This window comes from Diabrotica undecimpunctata, chromosome 4, assembly GCF_040954645.1.
Source record: "Diabrotica undecimpunctata isolate CICGRU chromosome 4, icDiaUnde3, whole genome shotgun sequence".
NCBI lineage: Eukaryota > Metazoa > Arthropoda > Insecta > Coleoptera > Chrysomelidae > Diabrotica > Diabrotica undecimpunctata.
The window spans coordinates 121905101-121928743 of record NC_092806.1 but is presented as its reverse complement, the minus strand read 5'-3'; the positions used below and the strand labels follow the sequence as shown (position 1 = coordinate 121928743).

At 32.0% G+C, this 23643-nt stretch overlaps 1 protein-coding gene across 2 annotated transcripts in view; it reads right to left on the bottom strand.

Moving 5' to 3' along the window:
• Positions 1-23643, bottom strand: part of LOC140439953 (uncharacterized) — a 772922-nt gene that overhangs the window by 700408 nt on the left and 48871 nt on the right. The gene's annotated exons all lie outside the window — the stretch shown is intronic.

The window sequence follows — 23643 nt, the reverse complement described above, 5'->3', positions numbered from 1 at the left end:
AGTTAATTGCCAGGAACCACAAGCTCTTCGATTTCAGAACTCGGTTGCTTTTTTAAAGCAGCTGTCCGTTCATCAATACCAAAAAGTTTGCGCCATGACCTTCTGATCGTGTCATCTCTAACGTTATCCCAGGCCTCTGAGCACCAGTAAACAACATCTTTCAGTGTGATGACTTTTAGAGCATTAGTGACACTTAGACTGTCCTCAAATTTCTCCAGTATCATTTTAGCAGTATGTTTCATGCTATGCAATTTCATTTAAAAGTTTCAAGTACACTTTGATTAAGCGGCTGGATAAGGGAAGTAACATTAGGTGGTAAAAATATAGCTCTAATACCATTGCTCACTAGTCCATCATCATTTCGATGAGATCGAGCGTTGTCAAGAACAAGAATGGCCTTGGGAGGAAGATTTTTTTTCTTCAGGAAAGCTTCAACAATCGGAATAAAATCATCAAAAAACCACTTTTTGAAAATATGCGAGTCTATCCATGCGTTTTTCTGATTCCTATATATGCTGGGGAAGGTGTGCACAATAGTGTTTTGAAAGCACGTGGCTTTTTAGGCTTACCAATTACGACTGGTTTTAATTTCAAACTTTCTGCAGAATTAGCACATGCTAGAACTGTAACTCGATCTTTACATTTCTTATAACCAGGAGCTGATGTTACCTGCCGACTAGCTAAGGTTTTACTCAGCAACATTCTGAAATTCAGGCCTGTTTCGTCACAGTTATGGACTTGATCCGATGTAAGGCCCTCATTTAAAATCAATTTAGAAATTTGTTCTTGAAAAATTGGCACTTCAGTTACATTTGCTAAAAGTTTTTCCCCAGATATATTAAGTTGTCGAATTACATATCGGTTCTTTCATTGCATTAACCACCCAGAACTAGCAGTAAAGCTTTCATCACCTTTGCCAAACCTTTTTTGAAAAGCTAGCGCTTTTGCCTGTAAAATAGGGCCGCTCATTAGACTGCCGTTACTTCTCATTTCCAAAAACCATATGAGTAATGCCTCAGAAGTTTTTTCATATTCACACAGTTTTTCGCTCTGGATTGCAATCACTATTAAAGCTCTGAGCGCTCCATTTTCCTAATTCTGCCCTTTTCCTCCTCCAGTCACCTACGGTAACCTCACCAACACCCAAATCAGTAGTTACACTTTTAATTGATTCGCCCTTGTCAAGACGATAAATCGCGGTTAGTTTTATGTCTAAGGACACAACGACACGCTTGCGCTTAGCACTCATTGCACTTATTACACCCACGCTATTAACAGTAGTAAAACAGATCACTGGTGTACAAACACGCACTTGAAAGAGTGAAAAAAGCACTGCCACTCTGCCACTGCTACGTACAGTAAAACAAGATGGTGTTTTGTGGGAGACCGACTTACGGAGGGTTCCGAATAGTACAGCCGGCTAAACACGAACTCCCACGTATCCACTCCAGCGTACATATTGCGGTTGCGGAAGTTAAGGCGCTTTACATCGCTTGTTTATTTGGACGTGATGCTTTCTCATTAAAATTTTTAAAATTCATATTAGGATGTCCTCTGTTATTCCAGAATCTCGGTTAACCGGAAATCGGTTAACCGAGGTTCTTATTGTATGGCATGTATAAATTTTGAGAAACCCTCCTCTAAGTACAGTCATTAATTTCTATATATTATCTTTAAATTTTTATGTAATTTATAATAAACAATTGGAATTGTTCGGTTAAATTAAGTTATTACCGTACTGATTAACATCCAGACCAATTTGGTATTAAAACTTTTTGAGTTTAGAATTTTTAATTGTATTAAAATTACATTCACAACATCAACGGATACTATAATCCGTTCACAAATTGTTGAGAGCACGAAATGTGCCTCAAAGTCATAAAACGGTCGTAAAATTTGTATCATTGTTCAATCACAAATTTACCCCTTAATTTGTAATCTCACATTATTCTTAACTTCTTAATCTATTATAGTTTCACCGTGTATAAGTGACATTGTAAAACCATATCGTATAATATTTTAATAATTAGTTCATTTACCTACAACTAAATAAATTGCCGAATAATATATTTTCTAATTGAACTTCCTAAGTGTCGCATTTAAGGCGTAGATTAAATTGTAGCGTAAGCAAAGTTTGTTGGTATGGTATGATAGGAAGCAATAACCTCTGTGCTGAGGTATGAATTATTTGTGAGATTATAAATTGGGGATTTGAGCTCATGTGAGCGCAGTCTACAACCGTAAATCGTAAGTAGTTACCTAACGAACATCATATTGTGTAATTACCAGTATCTGTCAATAAATCAACACTTTTGCTCCACAACTTCAACCTTTTATAATACCTATCATCGTCGATCGACAAGAAGCGGACAAAGGGTCATTTACAAACCGATTCGAACCTCAAATCTACGTTCGAAACTTTCCTGGGGCTTTCCATAGGCGTTCCTGAGGTGTGTATTCATTAAAATTAAGGCGTTTTACATTTATATTCCTTTCCAAAATGTTTATCAATATTAATAATGTTTTAATACTAATATATTTAGCAAAAAACAATTAAAACTTTCACGGCTAATGTTGGTTATTATATTATATTAATAAAAATAAGAATTTAACCATTAACAATTTTGTAAATAAGAATACCTTATTTCTTTGGATATTTCAATACTACTCTTCGCGTTTAATCACTTTACTAGAAAACCTGGAATTCATATCCGAAGGTACTATTCGTTGCAAGATAATTAGGATGGAATTCCCCAGTATTTTAATAATATAATGGGTATAAAGATGCTGGCTTTGGCCACGTGCCTCGTATGTTCAGTTTATATTCGAAACTTAACTTGAAAGTAATTAGCGGCAGTACGGCAGTAATTAGCGTCTCGAATATTTCTTTTGCGAATTATATGCAGTGTGTGAGTGATCTTTTATTCCATATACCTACGAACATATACGTACCTTTCGCTCGTGCTCGTTTTGTTGGATTGTTTGTGATGGTTTCATCATCAACATCATCAAGTTTTACACCGGTACTGTTGCGTACAGTCAGTAAGTCTGTCTAATCACCAAGAGAGAAGACTATTGTCCTGAATGTTCACGATGCTCTAGTTTCTCAGTATCCCACAAACACTGTTCGCAACATAGTCGAAAGTTGTGCCAACATGACTGGCGTAGGGAAGTCAACTATATATAGGTTCCTATCAGAAAGAAAAAACACGGTATAGCTAACCCAAACAAAAACGAACACTTAAAGAGTGGGAAAAAGCCTATTGAAATTGATGAATTTGCCAAAAATGGTATTCGAAGGAAAATTCATGGATTTTTTTCACAAAAGAAATACCAAACCTAAACAAAATTTTACAATAAGTTAGAGACGACCCGGATTTGCCTCATATCGGACAAACTAAATTGTAGCAAGTTTTAAAAGAAATAAATTTCCCATAAGAGAACTCAGACCGAAAATCACTTTTGATTGGCCGGAAGGAGATAATATGTTGGAGTAGAAATTATCTAAGATCCATACGAAAATTCCGGGATGAAGGAAGGCCAATCTTCTACCAGGATGAAACTTGGGTAAACTCAGGTCATACTCTAACAAAAATTTGGTCAGATAAAAATATATTAAGCCTTAGGCAAGACTTTATGGAAGGTTGGTCTACTGGTATCTCCCCACCTTCTGGTACAGGCAGTAGATTAATAATTTCTCACATTGGCAGTGAAAAAGGATTTGTTAACCATGGTTTATTGGAATTTCAGTCCAAAAGCACAAAAGACTATCAGGAGAAGATGACAGCTGATGTTTTCAAAGAGTATTTTGAGCAGATGATGGAACACATACCACCAAATTCAATTACAGTATTAGATAATGCACCTTATCATTCACGACTAGTAGAAAGACTTCCAACGACTGCGTGGAAGAAACAGGATATTCTTGACTGGCTGCGGAATAAGTATCTTCCTTACGAAGATGGAATAGTAAAAGCAGAACTTTTTTAAAATTGCCCGGCAACATAAATCTAAGTTCAAGAAATACGTAGTTGACAAAATGGCAGAAAGGCGAAACATCACAGTCCTAAGACTTCCACCCTACCACTGCGAAATAAATCCAATTGAACTCATTTGGGCACAAATGAAAAGTTATGTGGCTAGAAAAAATACGTCATATAAAATACAAGCTGTACGTGAATTGTTATACGAGTATTTACAACATATTACAGAACAAGACTGGAAAGATGCAGTAAGACATGTAATAGAAGAAGAACAAAAAATGGGGGATCTTGATAACATAATTGATGCGACCGTAGAGACACAACCACTAATTATTAACCCTCAAGACGACTCGGATTCCGAAGTTGATCCTATTTATTTTGAATTTTAATAGTTTTCTAATCGTAATTATATAAGGTAAGTAATAGTAGTTGTAATCGTAAAGTATTAAAGGAAAAATGCGCAAAATGTCGCCTGTCAAAATGTTCAATGCGTTTTAAATGTATCCATTTCTTTTCAAATCCTGAGAAAACTAAAAAGCATTTTTGAAAAATTTAAAGGCAGAATGAAATATTTATTAAAATAATTTTTCCAAAACAAGCAAAAATAATAACCTGTGTTACATTAGAATCAATATTTTGTAATAACTTTTGTTGATTATTTTATTAGTTTTCGAAATAAATGCTGATCTATAAATATATCGGGCGCAAGGAAAGTCAGAAATTCCAAATACCCGTATTAGATGTATGTCTTTTATTTTATTGATAACTAAATATTACTATTACTATACAATGCTAGAACATTTAATATAATTACATTCTAATTATTACGGCGTATGATATGCAGGAAAACAAAAAGTGTACAGAGTAATTATACATTTAAAGCAGTAAGTTAGGGGCCTTCCTTTACAATTGGCAAATTAACATCGTCTCTGCTAATCCCTCCTTGAGAGAAGTTTTTGGTATCAAATCTGACACCAGTTACAACCGGCGTTCTTGATGTCGAAGCCCCTGAAGAAAGTCTTTTTTGACAATCCAAGATCCATGCTCTTACTTCAGATAAAGAACTGCAATGGATCTTCGAAATTATTTTATAGAAAGTGGATTTTCTTCCACTTTTTTTATAAAGTTAGCAAGCGTTGACAACTGCCATGTTTATAGTTCGTGTTATTATACACCAGTACCAATTTTTCCCTTATATGGATATATTGTGCTCTTCAAGAAGCCAGCCGTGGTGATCCACACCACCCATAAACTTATTATATTTGTTGATTAGGGCTGGTTGCGACACGGGTGTTTTTGACTTTTCGTTTTTATTTCACCTTGCTACTGAAGCCAGTGGTTCAATTGCATCAAAATTGGTGGCCATTTGGACCATGATGCCATGGTCCAAATCTCGTACATGATCCAGGAGCCATGGTAGTCGGGCACATTTTTCAATTTCCCTGAACTTGACTTGGCGCACCTAAGATTCTGTCATTGCGTAAAGTGTCTGTTACACGATAACCTTTTTTGCATGACACGACAATAATTTTATGGACGTTAAGAAATTGTCAAAATATATTTGATAAGATCTTCGATTGGTGACAGTGGACAGCATATTGTTGACCACACGAGTTCCAAGCGGTTTAAAAACTTGTTGTTCAGCTGCCCCAGAAAAGGGCACATGAATACACTGTACTGATTATATTTCCATAAAAAATAAACTAAAAGTCCAAACAAAATGGCAAATAAAAAATGGGTGACATTTGTCCCCCACGCCACTAAATCTGTCATTCTTAGTCACGCCACTAACAGAGGGTTAAGTAAACCTACAGAGTTTCTAACATGTTGCTGGTCCAATTTTAAAAACTTTGTAAATGATAGGGAGAGTAATAAGTATGGGGTACATGTATATATATATATATATATATATATATATATATATATATATTAAATAACCAAATATATGGCCTAGAAGGACAAATTCGTTAAACTTCCCGTGCTCGAATCGGTATCAATAAAGTGTTATGATCATTTCGGCCTAGCATAGCCTCATCAGACACTTTGGGCTGATACAAATTCAAACTCGGAAAGTCCAACGAATGTCTCCCAAAACTTCACTACAACAGTAGTTAGCTTACAAAGGCGCCACCTGCTTTGGCGGCCGCGAACGAAACGATATGATAATATCGTTTTCTGTATCCTTTGAGCTATGCGAAATGTGTAAAAGATAAAATCTTTTAGCGAAAGCCGCTATCGCTTTATTAAATTAAATAACCAACTATATGGCCTAGGAGGACAAATTCGTTAAACTTCCCGTGCTCGAATTGGTATCAATAAAGTGTTATGATCATTTCGGCCTAGCCCAGCCTCATCAGACACTTTGGGCTGATACAAATTCAAACTCGGAAAGTCCAACGAATGTCTCCCAAAACTTCACTACAACAGTAGTTAGCTTACAAAGGCGCCACCTGCTTTGGCGGCCGCGAACGAAACGATATGATAATATCGTTTTTTGTATCATTTGCCTCCTAGGCCTCCTAGGATATCTTGTCCTCCTAGGCCATATATTTGGTTATTTAATTTAATAAAGCGATAGCGGCTTTCGCTAAAAGATTTTATCTTTTACACATTTCGCATAGCGCAAATTTCAATTTTCAATTTTCAATTTTAAACAAACTATCTTTAAAATTGAAATTCTTATGATACTAACTAAATTATATTAACAAAATTTTGTACCTTTCTTTCACTGAATGCCTAAATAAAATGTTCTCCAAAATAAAGATTTTAATCACCACTCAATGTCTTCGTTCTCAGCCTCGGTTATCCTTGTTTTTATGAAATTACTTTTTCCAATTATCAGCTTGCACCAATTTAAAATATTTTTCTTCTTAACAGCATTTATATATATTCTTCTTTTCAAAATACCAATATCCAATCACCAAATATATTATATAATTTTAATTTTCAATTAATACTTCCTTCCATTATCCAATTACCATTTTTACATAACATAATTTTTAATCTTCAATAATATTATCTTTATACTGTTTCTTAATCTTCATTGAACTTATTATATTGAACATTTGGACCTTCTGACTGACTATTTTGAACTTACTGAACAATTGACTTCACTAACTAAATGTGTCTATCTTCTAACTAACTTTCTTACTAACTGACTGGCCATCTGACTGAACATTTTGAATCCAAATCACCTGGTATTTATATCTTTTTCCATGTTTCAGAATCATGTGGCAAGAAATCATATTCGAATTGTTCTATATGATTGTTCTCGAAAAAGTATATGTTCTGGTTATGTCCCTTTCACAGACATAACCATATTCGAGAACGTTCTACCGTAAACAAAGGTTAAATTCTGTATTCTAGAGAATTCCTTACTTTTCTATCGAGAATTTTATCGACATTTAGGCTTTTCAGATCAGAATATAAACTTAAATCAGTAACTTAAACACTCTAATTTAATAAACTACACATTTTAAATAACATATTATTATAACCCCACTTATATTCGTAATTATTAATTTCTGTAACTTATGACACTTATTCAAAGTAGGTATATCTGGTTGCCTATGCACATGGCTCACTTAAATATATTTACAATATTATAATTATAAAAAAAAAATTATAGATTTTATTTTAATTATATTTGAACAAGTAAAGTCTCAAAATGTCTCAAGGAAAAAAAGGTACAAGAAGCAAAAAGAATGAAGAAAATGTGGAAGTAGAAACACAACCTGTACAAGAGGGGATTTTAGTTCAAGCTCCACAAGATACTGCAGAAATGAATCCAGAAAGAGAGGAAAATGTCAATATGGCAGCTTTGATGTCATTAATGATGCAGATGAACAAGACAATGGAAGAGAATACGAAAAAAATGGAAGAGAATTCAAAAGAAGTCAAAGAAGACATGAAAAAAATGGAACAGAAAATGAAAGAGAATATGAAGAAAATGGAAGAGAATACGAAAAAAATGGAAGAGAACACGAAAAAAATGAAAGAGAATTATAGAAAATTAGAAAAGAAAATAGAAGATAATAATAATAAAATTGTAAAACAAATAGAAAAACAAATAGATAAAAAACTTAAAGCTGCAGAGAAAAAAGTAGCAAATGAAATAAAAAATATACGGCATGACTACAAGAGAAGGATAGAAAATGAGAGGACAGAATTAAATAGGATTATTCAAGATAATAAGATAAATATAGAACAGAAAATAGAGTTGCAGAGATGTAACTTAGAAGTAAAAATTAACGAAGACAGGAGAAAGACAGAAGAAAAATTAGACGATATGCAACAAAATATCCAAACAAATAATAATACATCATAACAATATATATATATATATATATATATATATATATATATATATATATATATATATATATATCTATATATATATATATATATATATATATATATATATATATATATATCTATATATATATATATATATATATATATATATATATATATATATATTAGTTATATATCAGATTATATGATACGATTATTTAATTTAATATTTTAAAATTGTTCGCCAGGTGGAAAATGGACTTCATAATGTAGACGAAGAAACTATACCCTTTAATGAGTCAGCAAATACACAACTTCTATATTTGTACATGTATTCAGTAATTGCACCCTTTCCATTTCTAGTTAAATTCAATAGAGCATCGATATGAATGAGAGGTCACTTTGCTATTAATTACATCGGTTTTGTACTGAACGATGTGTACCCACTAGTGATTAATGTATTTAACAGCTTTGCTGCAGACCATTGTAGAAATGTTAAACAACACCTGTAATCACGTTGGAAAACCAAAGGTGGAGTGTGATGGATGTATACATGATTCTTCGGATATTGTGGGCATTAGTAGGTACTTGATTATTGTACAGTTGTGAGATAGTGAGATTGCAAAATTTAGGAATTAATGGGATCTCTAATCTACACAAAAACTAAAATTCGTTTCATTATAAAAATTATCTAGAACTCCTTAAGAATATCGACCTGACATCTTAATTCAAATTTCTATCAATGTACTGTATACCTGATATTATTTGTTTAGCTTATATGTTTTTATTTATTATTGATTATTTTTCAATTTTTGCTTTTTATATTTAATATTTAGAACAGTTTAAATTTTTTTAAATTCTATGAATCTATTTAGAGCTTTTTAGTACAAAATTCTTCTTTTTCTTTCTCTTTCGATGTGTTAACATCCGTTCGACGTTGCAATATCTCACAAGAGATGATCTGCCATCTATTATAAAATATTCCAAAGCTTTGGCGACTTTCGTTGCTTGTATTTTCCAATTAACTTTGGTGACCATATCATTGATCTCGTCGCTGCGTACCTGATTTTTTTATATGATTTACGTTTAAGTTATGTATTGTTTTTATCATGCTAGCGATGTTTCGTTTTTAATATCTTTATTATAGCATGGAGTAGCCTCCGATGAATGCCTTGCTGATTTTTTTTTATTATAAACAATGCCTTGTGAAACGACTAGAACAGATGTTACATATATATACATTATGTATTTATTATGTATATTTATATTTATACAGTGTGTAAAAGCCAAATGGAATAAATTCGTTATTTAGGTTACTGTACATATTTATAAAAAATCCTGAAACACGTCAAATTTAAATTATACCTTGACATTCTTTAACGTGAAAATGCAACCCCTACCTTCAACCCCCTTAGAATGACAGGTACAACCCCCAATTTTTAAAATACTAAGTATAGGCTTGTGATATATCGTTTGAAAGGTCTTTTCATTCTCCATTCAAAAATGTTGTCGCTTTCAAGTTTATTAGGATTAATTAAGATAAAATAAATTAAAATCATGTGGTTACCGAAATTCGCTAAAATATACTCAAAACTTATTTCCCGTTTAGGTCTTAATAATGAGAAAGTGAACAAAAACCATAGCAATGTGGTTTTTAGATGGTAACCATTAAAAAACATTAAAAAGAATTTCCGTGGCAACGTTATTTTAACACGCATTAGTAAATTGTTTTATTTAAGTTGTCAGTATTTTAATTTAAGTAAAAAGTTCGTTCAATTAAATTCTGAAAAATGGTTAGATTAACGGAAATGCATAAAATAATAGTTTTACAAATGATTGGTTACGGAGATAACACCCGAACACAACAGGAAGTAACTTGCCTATTTCATGAGAAATTTACTAATTTACCGTCTATATCCCAAGGAACAATAAGTAAAATAGAGAAGCAGTTTCGCGAGTTTGGTCATGTAAAGCAGATAAAAAAAGCAGCTGCCAATGCACTGAGTAATAAACTCAAATCAGATGTGTTGCTTGAGTTTCAGGAAAATCCACATACATCGAGTAGACAGGCATCCACTACATTCAATGCTAGCCATACATCGATAGTAAACACATTAAAAGAAAATAAATTGCATCCCTATAAGATGATACCTACTCAGGAGCTCATGGAAGACGATTTTGATAGGAGAACTTTTTTTTGTGAGCAAATGATGGACATGTTGGATAACAATATTATCCAATTAAAAGACATTATGTTTTCTGATGAGTGTAATTTTTTACTTAACGGTCATGCTAATCGGCAAAATTGCCGCTACTGGGCCACGGAAAATCCTCACTGGATGAGAAAAGAACACACTCAATACCCTCAAAAGGTTAATGTTTGGGCAGGGATTGTAGGAAACAATATCATTGGTCCCTTTTTCATTGAAGGCAACTTGAATGGCAAAAATTATTTGGCAGTACTTCAAAATGATGTCATTCCAACGTTGGCAAATTTATATCCTGATCCAGGAAACCCTCAAGTTCCAGCGAATACGATATGGTTTCAGCAGGATGGAGCACCACCACATTACCAACTTAATGTCCGGCAGTACCTCGATACAATATTTCCCAATCGGTGGATAGGGAGGCGAGGATCGATTGAAGGGCCAGCGGGATCACCTGATCTTACATTATTAGATTTCTTTTTATGGGGATATGTGAAGAGCCATGTGTACAAAACTAAACCTACTGATTTAAAGGACTTAAAAGAACGAATAACGCTTGCGATTAGGTCGATCACGCCTGTTATATTAAATAATGTTAGAAGACAGTTTTATTTGAGATTAGGATGTTGCCAAGACGTTCGCGGTGAACATCTTGAACATATACTTCATTAAAGTTCATAGTTCTTTTTCGTGTTCTACATTTTATTACGTTTTGCATTACATTTTAGTTTTTGATTGTATTGTAGCGAATTTCGGTAACCACATGATTTTAATTTATTTTATCTTAATTAATCTTAATAAACTTTAAAGCGACAACATTTTTGAATGGAAAATGAAAAGACCTTTCAAACGATATATCTCAAGCCTATACTTTCTATTTTAAAAATTTTGGGTTGTACCTGTCATTCTAAGGGGGTTGAAGGTAGGGGTTGCATTTTCACGTTAAAGAATGTCAAGTTATAATTTAAATTTGACATGTTTCGGGATTTTTTATAAATATGTACAGTAACCTAAATAATGAATTTATTCCATTTGGCTTTTACACACTGTATATTTATTTTTGGCAGTTTTTTGGCATTTCAGTCGTGTTTCTATATTTGAAGGCATCGAACCTACGTCGTGTTTTCATTACAGTGTTTACTTATAGATAAAACTTTAAAGCAATTGGTGAAAAGTTGTGTTTAGAAGACAGGTCTATTCTATAGACCATGGTAGATAACAGGGGTGGTCCTGGACCACCCTCGATTATTATAAATAATGATAATGATAGTACAATGTACAATGGATACAATAACCCCAAACGTTAAATTTAGGAACGATGTTATTGATATTTATTTTATAGGTTTAAAACGTACTAATGTCATTTTGAGAACATACAAAAACGCTAATTTATGTGTGTATTCGTAAATTTTTGGCGGGACGAATCTACGCCCGCAGCGACAGGTGAAAGTTGAAACATCTGCTGATGTTGTGTAACCAAAAAAATGGTTCACCGGTGTTCAAGAATACTTGCATCGATCGTACAGGTTGCATTGATATTCTTCAAGACCCTTCACGTGTTTTAAATGGCGATGAAACCTGTTTCCTCTTGTGTCCCAATAATAAACGAGTGTTGGCTGTAAAGGGAAGCAAAAATGTATATCAAATAGAGTATCACTCCAAAGTTAATTTGACGGTTGTGTTTACCTTTGCAGCATCTGGAGAAATAACAGCACTAATGATTATTTACCCTTATAAAGAATTCCTAGCAATCTTCTAAATTCCGTTCCACGAGAATAGGGCATAGGATGTAGCGATGCGGGAAGGATAAGGAATGAAAACTTCTATGAATACATAGGAAACGTCTTATATTAAGGTCATTTTCAGAACATACAACAAAAACGCTAATTTATGCGCGTATTCGTAAATTTTAGGCGGGACGAATCTACGCCCGCAGCGAGAGGTGGAAGTTGAAACATCTGCTGATGTTGTTTACTTGTGTATCTTTTTAATTTTGGAGCAACTCGCCAGTATTTTTCGAAGATCTAAGCACACTCCATATGCTGTACCAATTTATCATAAATAGTTTAATTTTGGGTATTAAAACTCTAGTGTTGGGAAAAAAGGGCATAATTAGAAATCTGTTGTTTTTCATGAGAAAGGTTTCATTCTCGTCGTATAAATCCATTTTTAAATTAAACTTACATTTATACTAATATTATAATACGATATATTAACCAAACCCATAGGCAATAATAAAGTAGGTTATATCTTTTCAAGGAAGGGCTGGCTAAACAGGAAAAATTGGAGAAAACGGTTGAGTGAAGGAATACAGTGAAAACTGTGGAAATCCTTGTATATATATATATATATATATATATATATATATATATATATATATATATATATTTTCAAATTGATGATTTTTGATTGACTTAAGTCTTGTGTATCTGACTTTGATTGCCATTGCTGACTTAAGCCTATATAAACTAACATACTGGCCAGTATAGTAATAATGACAAGTCTGTAAATATGGTTGAATAATGATAGGTATGGTAATACTTTAGTATTTGAATAACATCTAGAAACACAGGTAAATACAGAAACGTAAAATAATGGATTAAGTTTTATTTGCTTTAAAAAAGCAATAAATACAAGTAAAATACATCACTGCAAATATTTATTACGTATGTACCTCTTCTAAGTCTGAGTTTTCGGCGTCTGGATCTAGGTCTTCTAAATCAGGGTCAACGTCAGCTGTTGCATTTGAATATATAAGCTACCCATAAAAGCTTTTGTACACATCTGGAATAAGGGGTAGTAATTCCAAGAGATCATTTCTCTTGACCTTCGAGATTGCAGGTGGCTCTGTATATATATATTTTTTTTTTGATTAAGAGAGTGCAACTGGACGGCTACGGCGATTTAAATTCAAAATGAAGGAGTCTTCTGTTTCTTAAAGAGATTTTTTATAATAAATCAGTCCCTGTTCCTTTGTGTATCTGAGCCATTTGCAGTCGTATCATAGAAATTTTTGTTTTTCACTATCTTGTTTTCTTTTTACAAAGACAATTTTTAAAAAGGTTGCAAAGTCATAAAAATCATCTTGTGCCATTTTAAGCACTTGGAAAGGTTTCTTTTTATTTGCGCATCTATTAATGTCTTGCAATCATGTAGATGTGATATTTGCATACCACTTATTTTTTTTGTTTTTTGATTACGGAAAGATCTGCATCATATTCTATGTGTGAGTGACCTGGCACAAGAAATTTGTGATCGATTGCCTCTAACGATTTTTTTATTTAAAGAATAGTTAACTTGCTACGTAGAAATTCTTATTTTGTCAATTGCAAGTATCCGATTGCAAGTATTCGAGTACAAAATCACTTTCTTCATCTCCAACGGCAAATTCATAAGCTTCTTAACAAGACGCGTAGCAATTTCGGTTGTTTTTCAGGTTCATTTCGGTTTCCACAGTTGTGTGTTCTAAGATTGTAGATCCAATATTTTCGTTTGTAAAATGAAACCGATGTTTCTAAAAACGGTGTCGGAAGACACTGTTGTAGGTCAAATGTATAACACAACACTGAGTTGTCTTTCACTGTTATTTTTTTATCTTTACTTTTACAAGTATATGCTAAGTCGGTTCTTCATGTTGCTTTGTTTGTTGTTCTTTAAGTGTATTTTTGTTTTCCTCATCTTTGGCGATTGTCAACTTCATTTTAAAAATTCCATATTTGTGACATACATCCATTTTGGGCTTTTTAAAAGCCAGGTTAAGCTTGTAAAACTCGACTGCGTAAATTGTGCGACTAACTGGCTCAGCTGTGGCTGCATTGTGACTCATTCTAGTCAAATTAAGGTCAACAGGTAAATACAACTTACTATTCACTCGACGTGTAGGTATAATGACTTTCGTATTTGGTAAATGAGTTTATAACTTGTTGTATTCGTTCAGGAGACGTTTTGTTTTTGGGTATACACTTTTCGCGATTATCTTCTTAGACGACTCCAGTTGTACTTTGCGCCTTATTTTTAAGTGTGTTACGAATAAACTTTTCGAATTTATCTACAGTTCCTTGAAAACATTTTTGCACACTAGTTTTCGTTGTCCGTCAATTTCACAGGCGTATTTGTAAGCTACAACTTTTTTCTTGTCGCTATTGGGTGTTTTTATGCGACATCTTGAGGAGTGACACATCTACTTATATAACTCATTCGGTGGTCATGCGTGCCAAGTTGCCAATATTCATCAAATGTAGTTTTTCTTAAATCAGCATTTAACCATACATTACATTTAATTTTGCATGGTACTACCTTCTTTACATATTCTTTACCAGTGTTTCATTTTACTTTTTTTTCTGTTTTTAGTTTGCTCGCATAAGGCTTGAATCTGCAGCACGTTCTCTTGTTAGTCAATTTGATCACTTTTTCGTCTCTATGCAAGCCATTGTACAATATTATTATTGAGCATCTTCGTACTAGTATTCAGAAATTTGTTACTTCTAGTGAAAGGAGCAGCTTCAAAGTCGCTGTCACACTTTTATCATCTCCATCATTTTCTTTCATTTTAAATACTGGGTCGGCGACACTATTATATCCATCATTACTATCTCGAAATTCTCGTTCTTTTTGATATCTATTATCTGAAAAATAATATCATATTTTATAGCTATACCTACGTTTTTGTAACACTTCTGTTTTATTTTATTATTAGTAGAATAGTAGTCGTTTACATATTGACAGTGCACAATACAAATAACGTAATACTGAATTTCGTGATTAACGAATGTTTGATTTTAATAAACATACCTAATTTTACACATAACTTTTTACGCATAAAATTTATTTTTACAGATAAATTTTTGCTCCTTAATCATCTTCATAATTCTTTTACATTTTTGTGACATTTTTACGATTGCAAAAACACAAGTAAATACAAATTTTTATAACTGATAAGCCATACGTGAAAAGTTATTGTAACGGGTCATAAGGAATAAGTCAGTCTAGCGTTTATCCAAACAGAACCGGTTTTACAGAACTTGCATCTATTTGATCAATATAGGATAAAGCTGTTAGAAATACAATAGACTTGTATTTGGAATACAACTAAATTGAATAAATTCCATGTCGCCATTGTACTAAGTCAATATAGTCAACATTTGACTTATGCCCTTTTTCCCCAACATTAGAGATAACAGTTATGACAATATATCGATTTGGGTGAAAAATTAAAAATTGCGTTTTACTTTGGTTTTCGTGAATTTTATAATAGTGGGACAAAAATCTTAGTAATTATAAGATTTTTGCGTCTTATTTTGAACTCTCTAGTATTTACATGCTGTATATATTACACTAATACGTATTAAACCATTGCATTGCATCGGTGAGCTCCAGTCATATTTTCAGTACTTTAATAATAGAAGATTCCGAAGAAGATGGCGAAAGAAGCGACAAGAATGGCGAAAATGAAGTTTAAAATTTAATAATGTATAATATATGTGAGATTTAATTTATAAATATATTATGATTTACAAAAATATTTATATGTGAATTTGTATTATTATATTTGTAAATTTGTATGTCTCTTAAAGAGAAGAGAAGAATGTTATAGAAGAACTAGCGATACAGTTAAAACAATACAAGATATATATTGCAGGAATTCAGGAATCCAGATGGGGAACAGGGAAAAATCGAGAAGGAAAATTTTAGAGTATGGTATGCAGGCGAAGAAAAGCAGGGATATGAAACAACGGTTCTTTATGGTGATAGGGAAAATAAAACATAAAGTTATGGAATTTAAATTAATACTTTACTTTACTTAATCAGTAGACCCATTTGTACCTTTCGGTGTTGGGCCGTTTAAAATACAATTCATTACATTACAATATTTGACAGTCTTCTGAGGTGTCCTAGCCCTTAACGAACTTTCTCCATTCCTTCCTATTGGATGCCATCTGTGTTGCTTCCTGCCAAGACTTACCCTTACTCTGCAGTATCTGCGAGATGTCACTGTTCCATTCTTTAATGGGTCTTCCTCTTCTATTCTTCCCTATTGGTTTGGCGTCCCACACTCTTTTAACTTGTCCATCCGGGTTAGATGTCCGAACCATGCCAATTTTTTCTCTTGACTCGAGTATCGGTTTGATTTTGAGTCTTTCTCTTCTTTCTTCATTTCTGATTCTATCAGTTCTTTTTACTCCTATCGTTCTTCTGAGGTATTTCATCTCTGCTGCCTGAATTCTGCTCTGATGTCTTTTGTTTAATATCCAATTTTCTGCTCTATATGTCACTGTAGGTCTATATATTGTTTTGTATATTGTCATCTTGGTCTTTGTTGATATTTCTTTGTTATTAAGGAATCCTCTATTTAGTGCTTGGAATAGTTTTCCTGTGTTTTCCATTTTGTTGTTAAGATCATCCTCGATGTCTCCTTTGTTGTTGATTACTGTTCCTAAGTATTTGTATGAATTTGTCTGTATTATTTTTTGTTGGTCTATCATTACTTCTATTTGATCTTCCGTCCCTTGTTTCCTTAATATTTTCATTATTTGAGTCTTCTCTTTGTTTACGTTTAAGTTGTATTTGCTTGCTTCTAGGTTCCATTTCTCTAAGTTGTATTTCAGTTTTTCTGCAGTTTCCGCAATTAATACTATGTCGTCTGCAAATATACACATCTCAGCATTTATCATTTGCATTCTGTTCCAACCGATGCAGTATTTCTTGAATGTTTTCTTACATTCTTTCACTATCTCATCTATTACATTTATGAATAGTACTGGGCTGAGACTTCCCCCTTGTCTAACTCCTTGGGTTGTTTCAAATGGTTCTGACTGTATATTTAACATTCTTACTGTATTTGTTGTTTTCATGTATATACTCTTTGTTGCTTCTATCAGTTCTTCACTTACTTGTTTCTTCTTTAGGCTTTCCCATATATCTTTTCTTTTGACTGAGTCGAATGCTTTTTCCATATCTATAAAGCTCAGATGTATTTCTTTATTTTTCTTTAAGGCTTTTTCTATTACTTGTTGCATGGTGAATATATGATCTTGTGTGTTGTGTCCTTTCCTGAATCCACTTTGTACATCCTCTAATTTATGTTCTATTTCTTTTCTAATTTTCCTGTCTATTATGGTTTCGTATACTTTTGCTGCTACACATAGAAGTGATATACCTTTATAGTTCCTACAGTCTCTTGTGTTTCCTTTCTTATATATAGGTATAATTACTGCATTTGTCCATTCTCTGGGTATTACTTTTCTCTTCCATATTAGGTTATATATGTATAACAATTTTTCTTTTGCTTTTACTCCTAAATATTTCATCATTTCTGGTGCTACTTCATCGCTTCCTGCTGCTTTTCCAATTTTTATTTTTCTTATTGCTTCTTCCAGTTCTTCTTTTTTTATAGTTTCTGGATTTTCCGTGTTTCTCATGGATACTCTCCTGTTGTGGCTTTCCTTCTCCCTTGTATTCGCTTGATTTCCATTCAGTATCAGCTGAAAATGTTCCCTCCGTCTTTCCATTATTGTCTTATCTTCGTTTATTATTGTTCCTTCCTTGTTCATTATTTGTTTCAGTTTCGTTTCTTCGTTGCTTCTTAGGTTTTTCAGTGTTCTGTAAAATAATTTTACGTTTTCTGTGCTGTTTTCTTTCATTTTTTCCCCGAATTTTTCCCAACTTTTCTTTTTCTCTTTCTTAACTATCTCTTTAACTTTTGTTCTTTGTCTCTTATAATTTTCATATTTTTGTTGTGTTTTGTATTGGATGTATTCTTTCCATAATTTCTTCTTTTCTTTTATTGCTCTTTTCACTTCATCGTTCCACCAAGATGTTCGTTTCCCTCTGTTGTTATTTCTTGTGGTTCCACATATTGATTTAGCTGTTTTTATCATCGCATTTTTAAATTTTCCCCATTCTTCTTCTATTGTTTCTGTTATTTCATGTTCATTATACATCTCTTTCTCTAGTCCTTCTGAGTATCTTATTCTCGTTGTTTCTTCCCTTAGTTTATAAATTTTTATTATTTCTTTGTGTTTTCTGTTTATGTTCTCATTTTTTTTATTTCTTTTCTTTTGCTTTTGAATGTGGTTTCTAGTAGATAGTGGTCACTACCAATTTCATAACTCCTTTTTCCCCTTACGTCTCTTATCCAGTTCTTCTCTGTTTTTTGCACTATAGTATAGTCTATAATTGATTGTTCGTCTCTTGATTTGACTTCTCTTGTGATCTTGTGTATCGTTTTACGTTGGAAGTGTGTGTTCATAATCACCAGGTTATTGTCTAGACAGAATTCGAGTAGTAATTTTTCATTTTTGTTTAGTTTGTCCTCCCCATAAGGTCCGATGACATTGTTCCATTTTTCTGTTTCTTTCCCCACTCTACTGTTCATGTCTCCTGTGATCACAATTTTCTCTGTACAATCATTTATCACTTCTTGTAATTTGTCCCAGAATTCATTCTTTTCGTTTTTTATTGCGTCTTCATCTGGTCCATAACATATAATTAGGTTTTTATTGGTTTCCTCTGTATCCATATCTATGTCTACTCTTAGTATACGTTCGTTGTAATATATCCAATTTTTTATTTTGTTGATACTCTCCTTCTTTATCATGCACGCTACTCCTGCCTGAGCTTTCTTCGTTTCTTCCACTCCACTGTATATTAGTAACATTCCGTTTTCTAATATTATTGATCCTTTTCCTTTTTTCTTTGTCTCTGTTATAGCTACTTTTTCAATGTTCTTATCTCTAATTTCTTCCCCCAGTTCTATTTCCTTCCCATTTATACCTCTCACATTCCATGATGCCATTTTCCAAATTGTTTTGTTCTTTTCTGCGTTTAAGTTGTACTTCAATTTGTATTTACTCCCGTTTGTGTTATTATCTTTAGATCTGCTCATGTCCCTGTTCTGTGCCTGTTTTGTTTCTCGGTCCGTTATTGTGTTTTCTTCAGCTAGTTTTTTGAACTAGTTGGTTCTGTATTGTATGTTATTTTTTGTGCTTATGCTTATGCTTGTTTTTTGATTCCATTTCCACTTAATGCCTTCAATAACTATGAAACCCTATCCAATTTTTGTCCTTTTCCCATTAGTCTTTTCATCTGCTGATATCTTCCTAAGATTTCTTTGTATCTCTATCTCTTTTAATGTTAGATCACATTCTATATATACTCTATGTTGCTTATAGTTTGTTAGTTTACCCTTGGCTTTCAGTATTTTCATTTTATCTTCGAATTTTTTACATTCGATAACACACATTGTTTTATTTATCTTTTGTACCCTATTTATTTCTGATTTTACTCCCATTTTTGTTTCTATGAAGTTCTCCAGTTGCTCTGCTTCTATTGTGTCTATTGGTAAGCCTCTCATAATTAGGTTATTTTTCATCTTTTCTTTCTGACATGCTTCCAATGCTTCCATTTAAATTAATAAGTTAAAGCATATCATACATAAGAGTAAACAGCAAACCGAACAAGTTGTACATAATAAATGTCTATGCACCCACAGAAAACAGCCAACTGTGAAAAATTAAAAATTAATTTTTTCTTTTATTTAATTTTTGGAACAATGTTAATTTTTTTTGCTCTTTTATCATTTATTACTTTCTTTTGGGTTACTTATTTCTTTTATTATTACTTTTTTAGTGATATAAATAAACGATTATAATATTATTGTTAACTTATATCCCATTTTAACTACTTAACATCTGCAAAATTTCAAAAAACATACAAAATGCAGCTATCCGGATTTTTTTAACCAGGAGTGTATATATATAAGGTAGTTAGGTATTATTGACTGACACGTTATGTAAAATAAAGTTTTATTATGAGGTTGCAGTCATTAATAGGGCAGGAAAGTGAAACTCTTTGTTCTTTATCAAGCTTTCGCAAAATTTATTTGCTTCTTCAGGATATGCTAAAATATGGTATCAGTAAATACAATGAAATTATAATTAAATAGCATTGTATAAAACTAGTATAAAAACTTACAACATGAGGTTAATCCATTAAATTTTCAAATTTACAAATGATGTTTGTTCAAATTCAAACATCAACATAATCAATGTCATAATGAATTTCTACAAAATTAAATAAAATTAAAATATTGTACTTCATAACTATATAATTTTATTAAGTTAAGTTTTAATGTTTTGTAAATTTGAAAATTTAATGGATTAACCTCATGTTGTGTGTTTTTATACTAGTTTTATACAATGCTATTTAATTATAATTTCATTGTATTTACTGATACCATATTTTAGCATATCCTGAAGAAGCAAATAAATTTTGCGAAAGCTTGATAAAGAACAAAGAGTTTCACTTTCCTGCCCTATTAATGACTGCAACCTCATAATAAAACTTTATATTATATTATATATATATATATATATATATATATATATATATATATATATATATATATAGATATATGTATATATATATATATATATATATATATATATATATATATATATATATATATATATATATATATATATATATATATATATATGTGTGTATATATGTGGGAAGTCGTGGGAAAGTATCGAGTCGGTGACAGAAATAAGAGGGGAGAAAGACTGGTTCAGTTTCCACTCTACCAAAACATGCCAATTGCAAATATATCTTTTAAGAAAAAACCAAACAGAAAATGGACTTAGGAGTAGTACCAAATGGAATTACAATAACCGAAAATGGCTTCATTTTAAAGCAAACGAACTAACGTTTGCTTTCAAAATGGGTCTCATTTGCCGAGTGTTTACGAGAAGTGTAGAAGCTCTTTGTGCTAACTTTCATTATATTTTTTACAAGATTACTACAGCAAACTTTTACAATCATTTTAATAATGTTACCTAAAGTCAAAATTAAACTAAATTAATATTCTATTGTTGGAAGGGTGATCTTGTGAACTTATTAGTTTCTCGGCGAATACTAGTTTTTTACATAAGTTTTTTACATATTCTTTTACATTACATGTATAATAACCACATGTTTCTTTTGCTGTTCTAAGTCTGTGTTAAATTGTAAACTGTACTTAGTTTCAATTGATTGTTTATACAACTTAACTATTCAATGGTTTAATGTCTCAAGCTTTTTTACATTTTATACCTTTGACTGCTACACTTTTGTATTAACCTCTCTATGGATGTTTGGTTTTTTCATATTATTTTTTTTAGATGAATTAATGATGCTTTCTGATTAGAGAGTGAAACGTCTTTGAATAAATAGATAATAAATAGATAAAGTAGCCACCTTCTTTGTCTTCTTTTCTCCACCTTTTGACCCCACCACTCTTTGAGTGATCCTTGATTTATATTGGATTAACGGTCGAACTCCTTTCCTCGATATTTCAATATATATATATATATATATATATATATATATATATATATATATATATATATATATATATATATATATATATATATATATATATATATACAGTATACTCCCTTTATAACGAACACGGTTATTACGAGGTTTCGCTTATAACGAGGTACATTAGATGTCCCGTGAAATTTCTATTGAACTATAACCCTTTATAGCGAGGTAAATTTGCTTATAACGAGGAAGTAATAAGATTGAAAAACGTGTTTTTTACGTTTTGGACCGGCCGTAGCTATAAATAAATACCCTTTTTAACTGCGGGCCGTCCGCAATAAACTTCTTACAATTTATGATTCTTAGTCGGAAATGTAAAATTTATGATTCACAAGTGTCATTGTGTTGGGTTGACCATTCACACCTAATAATATGGGTCCTAATAGACAAGATGTGGAAAGTGTTTTAAAGGTTTAAAGGGCAGAAACTTTATCCAAGGACAAAACGCAAATGAAGAAGCATAAAACTGTTTCACATCTTTAGAAAATATGATAGATAGAATACTGGACAATTTAAAGCAGTCAACAATGACAAAATAACTTTATACGCTTTATACATTATACATATTTACAGAATACAGATTTTTTGTTTTAACGTATATCATTGACAGTAAAAGTAAACAACTCTTTTTGTTTTAATGCATTTCATTGACAATAAAAGTAAACAACTTTGTTTTAAAAACGCCATTCAAACAATATTTATTAGCATCTTATATTGCTCCGAATGGCTTCACTATAGAAAGTTAATGTTTTAGAAAACTACATATTCATATGTATGCACAGTATTATTGTTGTTGGATATAACGAGATCCGCTTATAACGAGGTAATTAGTCTGCCATTTCAGTTCTCGTTATAGAGGGAGTCTACTGTATATATATAGATATGAGACTGAATAGTTCTTTTTCGTGAGTCTTTATGGTCAATATTAGAGAGAATATTTCTTTTTTACTGGATCATGTTGCTGGCTCTAACCATCGAGCCCTCCTTCTTTTTCAACATCGACTCTTTCAAGTTAATCGGCACACTCAAAGACAAAGGGTTAAGAACACGAATATAATACACGTTGTTTGCTTGTTTATTTTATTTCACTTCATTTTTTTGCCTTGGGCTATAAGGACTTTTGTCTAAATGTCGTACACTCAAGAAACGCCCCAATTTATTTCGTATAAGAAATATTGCCCTTTTCTAAATTAAAATTTGTTTAAACTTATAAATCTCCAGTATGCTTTAGTAATTTTGGATTTAAACAAAACCTTGTATTGATAAATTGTTTATTTTTTGGTTTCCAGCACTGTCCAAACTATTTCAAATAAATGAAAATAATAATGGGTGTCAAATCCCGCACTATTGTCAACAAGATATCTGAAAATACTTTTTGTATAATTAGTTTTGAAACAAACGTTAAAAGCTCTGCACAGCAAGCGAACATGCGGAATAAGTAATTAACAATGAACCCATAGAGAGCCCTGTTAATTAAACATTCATCAGACCCATCCAATTATGTACCTAGACACCGAATCTTGGAATTTGTCAGATATTTACTTTAAAACAGATTTATAACAAATCACGTCTATGTAATATTAAGGATTTTTATTGAAATCAAAAAATGTAATACAGGCGTAAGTTTTTTGCGAAATGTTACAGATACTTCTTCTAAGTTCTTTTTATGATCCCTTTTATATTATTTATTCTTTGTAACATTTAAAGATTATGATATTTAATTGAACTAAAACGCAGTAGCGGCTGGGCGCTTCACTTCTTGGAAAAATTATATACAAAAAATTAACTGTATTTTA